The sequence below is a fragment of the Martes martes genome (assembly GCF_963455335.1).
Source record: "Martes martes genome assembly, chromosome: 12".
NCBI classification, from domain to species: Eukaryota; Metazoa; Chordata; class Mammalia; order Carnivora; family Mustelidae; genus Martes; species Martes martes.
This window is the reverse complement of record NC_137900.1, coordinates 5998967-6003592: the sequence shown is the minus strand read 5'-3', so window position 1 is coordinate 6003592 and position 4626 is coordinate 5998967. Positions and strand designations below refer to the sequence as shown.

The 4626-nt window shown below is 43.5% G+C and overlaps 1 pseudogene across 1 annotated transcript; it reads right to left on the bottom strand.

Moving 5' to 3' along the window:
* Window positions 1-270: 270 nt before the first annotated feature.
* On the bottom strand, window positions 271-1674 carry LOC308352969 (small ribosomal subunit protein eS17-like; annotated as a pseudogene). The gene is made up of 2 exons: window positions 1664-1674; window positions 271-1058 (listed from the first exon to the last, which is right to left on the bottom strand). The product of its transcript is annotated as a small ribosomal subunit protein eS17-like (transcript).
* Window positions 1675-4626: the final 2952 nt, after the last annotated feature.

Here is a 4626-nt window from a genome sequence, read left to right as displayed (position 1 = left end):
CATACTTCTCCAGAATTTTCTCCAAGTATCAGGAAAGCATCCAAGGAAGGAATTAAATTGCAACTGAACAGCTTTTAACAATCTTGGAGTCATTTGGGATCTGGACTCACACATGGGATCTATTTCACAAACTTTATTAGAGTTTATGAGTCAGACTCATATGTTACTCTGGCTTCCACTTTGATTCACTGGCTTTTGTAGGCTCAATACTTACTTAATACTACACAGACCCTTCCACAAGGACTGCCCTTGGGCGTTCTGGACTACATAGTCCATATCCTTTCGTTTTAAAGTAATTTCTACTCAGAAAAAACTAATTTGCTCCTTTGAGTGTCAGCTGACTAGTTCCATGACCATGGGAGCAGTAGGCTAATTATGACCTAAAGCAGTTTCCAAGGAATTATATTTATGATCCAATAAGAAAGTGTAAGAGTCTGATTGAGTTCCAAGACTTGTAAAAAGTATCCACTGAACTCGAGCAAAGGATTTAGGCCCCAAAGTCAGCAATGGCTAAGATGATGTCATTATATCCACCCTTTATTCTTCTACAAAAATATACCTCTTTCCATTCCTTTTTTACCCTTTTTTAAAAAGTTATTGTCCAAGGTTTATTGAAGATATTACAGCACAGGAGAAAGATTCAAATGGCTCCACGTGATGTTTTGAAATTCATCCCAAGTTCAGGCTGAGTGACCTGCAGGTTGGACAGACTGCCAAAGTCCAAGAGTTTCAACATTTCCTTAGTGTTGGGATCTCCTGATCCAGGGCTGAGATCTTGGGCATTTAATTATCCCTCCTTTCTCTCTCCTCCTCCTGCAGCTTGTTGGAGATTCCTGTCCCCAGGGCCCCCCTGAATTCGCTTCATCAGGTGTGTGATAGAGCCTGCGATCCTGCTGAAGAGCTCCTTGCTGGGCTTGATGGTGATCTCCTTGCACACGTGTGTGTTGGTGTGGAAGTCATGGCCCAGGCGAGTGTAGTACTTCTCAGTGATGGCCCGGGCTGCCTTCTTCATGGTTTTGGTACAAATGCAGCCCCGGCTGGCCAGGATAGTCTTCTGTCTTTATATTATTATTATTTTTTCTGTCTTTATATTATTACCACACCTTTCCTTTTATCCTTATTTCCACTCATTCATTCATTCATTCCTTATTCATCGATTCAATATATATTTATTGAATACCTACTGTGTGCTAGATACAAGGTACAAGGGTGAACAAAAAGACAGTCTATGCCTTTGTGGGCTTTCCATCCTAGGAGGGGAAATAGTTACAGTATGATAAATACTAGGAAGGAATCCAGGTATTGGGGGTGAGAAAGAAATTTATAGGTTGGAGAAGGAATAAGAAACTAATTTAGACCCAGTGGACAGAGAAGCCTAAGGGGATGACATCTGGTCTATGATCTGACAAGAAAAGCATGACCACTAGCAGGACTTTTAAAGTACTAGACAGAAGATATCCCAGCGAAGGGAGCAACAGAATGTAGAAGGCCAGGAGTCGGGGGGAAATTGATTTGTTTGAGAAACTGAAAGGAGGCAAGTGAGCATACTAAGAGAGACCTGGGCAGGGGGCAGAGGAGGTTAAGAAATGACACTGAAAAGTTGGCTGGTATTAGACAGTATAGGAACTCAAAGTTAGAGCAAACTTACCTAATAGTTGCTTACCTAATAGCCATAAGCTTTTCTTCCTGGCTACTGGAGTTCCAGTTTTGCTTGGGTGGCAATGTGTCTTATTTCAGGGAGTGAATCATAATTTATTTAAGCCAATTCTGGACAATGAGATATAAGAGGAAATCACTGGAAGGTTCTGAGAAACATTTTTTATTTCTGATAGTAAAGCCACAAGTAAATATAGCTGTTTGCCTCCTCTCTTCTTGCTTTGGCTGCTGTCCTGTTTGCTGTGATGTCTAGAGCTATGGCAGCCATCCTGCAACTATGACAAGCCTGAAGATGAAAGTCAACAGACTTAGGATGGTGGAAAGGATAGAAGGAACTTGAGGGGCGCCTGGGTGGCTCAGTGGGTTAAAGCCTCTGCCTTCGGCTCGGGTCGTGATCCCAGGATCCTGGGATTGAGCCTTGCATCAGGCTGTCTGCTCAGCGGGGAGCCTGCTTCCTCCTCCCTCTCTGCCTGCCTCTCTGCCTACCTGTGATCTGTCTGTCAAATAAATAAATAAAATCTTAAAAAAAAAAAAAAGAAAGAAAGAACTTGAGTCCTTGATGACATCAACAAACTGCTAAACCAATCCTGAGAACACTGATCCTTTTTTGCTAACACTGATCCTGAATTTGCTAAAAATAACTTTCCTTATAGTTTAAGTTTCTATTAGCTGGGGCTTCTGTTATTTGTATTGGAAGCACTTAATTGATAGAGCAGGGGTGTGGCATGATCTGATTTATACACATATATTTTTAAGTCTCTTTGGTAACTGTGTGAAGAGTTATGAGCAAAAATGGAACAGAGACATTGAAGACTACCGTAGTAGGCCCAAGGAAGATAATGATGTCCTGGGCTAGGGAGGAAGCATTACAACTGAAGAGAAATAGACAGATTCAAGACATATTTGAGAGTAAAAATAACAAAATTTGGGGGTGCTGGGTGGCTCAGATGGTTGAGTGTCTGCCATCAGCTCAGGTCATGATCCCAGGGTCCTAGGATTGAGCCCCGCATCGGGCTTCCAGCTTGGTAGGGAGCCTGCTTCTCCCTGTCTGCTGCTCCCCCTGCTTGTGCTCTCTCGTTCTGTCAAATGAATAAATAAAATCTTAAAACAACAACAACAACAAAATTTGCTTTGGTTCAGACATGGGAGAGGAAGGAGGAGAATAAATTAAGGCTGACCTCTTTTGGGATTGGTGGTGGGGCCATTTATTGATATGGAGAAGACAGGAAAAGTTTGGGGAAGGAGTGGAATTGAGAGGGTTTTGTTTTTTTTTTTGAAATGTTAAATTTAAAATATGTATTCAAAGAGAGATGTCGGGGCACGGACACTGGACTCCACATTGGGTGCAGAGCCTACTTTAAAAGAGAGAGAGAGAGATGTCAAGTCAGCAGGTAGACGGATGAGTCTGAAGTACTTTAGGTCAAGGCTTGGATTTCAGTTAGGAAGCTGTCAATACACAGATGTTATTTAAAGCCACAAGAACAGATAAGGTCCTCCCCACTGGCCAAAATTTGAGGAATTCTAAAATTAGAGGTCTGTTAGAAGGGGAGAAGCCTGCCAAAGAGCCTGAGGGGAAGTAGTGAGACAGGTAGGAGAAATAACAATGAAACAACAATACTTAACATTTATATAGGGCTTACTTCAAGCCAGGCACTGCTCAAAGCACTTTGTACCTTCTTGGAAAAAAAGAGAAAAAAAGTGTTTTCCTTTTCTTCCCACCCTTTCTGTTTTAACTCCTGCGGCTTTCCCTAACCCCAGAGGTTTAGGCACAGTGCTTCTCAACTGTCATTTTAACTATTAAGGTATAATATATTCACTGAAAAATATTCAAACCGTATAATGCAGGAAAGCTAAAAATGGAAAGCAAAGAAACTCTCCTCCTCGCCTTATCTACCATCATTACGAATTCTTGCTCACTCTCCAGGAATTTCCCATATACATGCACATATTTTTACACAGATTGGATCATTCGCTCTGATAGCCATAGATATACACACAAATATATCTAATTCTGTAATTTTTTAAGCACATTCTGGAGATTTTCTCTATCAGCACATACATAACTACTCTTTTAAAAGACTATCGTATTAATATGCCATAATTTAAGTTCTTTGACTGATGGGCAACTAGTTTCCTGTTTTTTTGGCTGCAAACTGCTGCAATAAACATCTTTGTAGGTAAGTCATTGGATATTGTTACAAAACCGTTGGATAATTTCCTGGTAGTGAAACTGGTGAATCAAAGCCCTTAAACCACTGATGTTGTCAAATCACCCCTCCAAAAAGGTGACACAAATCCCATTCTCTTTAACAGCATTTCCTCACATCTTGTCAACACTGTGTATGCACAAACCTCAAAGTTTTGTCAATCTACGAGACTGGGAAAATGGCGTCTCGTTTTTATTCGGGTGTCTGTAATTACGAGCAGGGCGGCAGCGTGGTACCGCGGAACACAGGGTTCGAGGTTAGACCCCCGGGCTGATCGCATGTCTTCACCTTAAACGTGTGACCTTGGGCACGCTGGGTGTCTCTCCTCAACAAAGGGCTCAACGAAAGCGCACGCCTTCAGGACTAGAGGTGCGTGGGAGGCGGGCTGCCCCGGCCTGGACCGTGATCCCCCACCCTCGCAAGCATTCCCGAGCCGCGCTTGCTCGGGTCCTTCATCTTCCGCGCCCTCCTCCCGGCCAACTTTCGCGAACTCCTGTAGCTTGGAACTCGAAACGGGAGAAAACTTGGCCCTGCTTTTCAAACTTCCGCCCTATTTTCCGCCCACCAACACTAGGTAACAAGGCCTTGCGCCCAAGTGACTCGCAGTGCCCTGAAGGGTCAACTGGCAGCACTCAAACCTTTCAGAGAAACGCTAGCCCTTGAGGCAGCCCCTGCCGCTAGGCGCCCAGACATGCCTCCGCGGCCCCGCCCACCAAACCGGAAATGACGCTACTGAGTGAGTCCGTCTTCTTCCGCTGTCCGC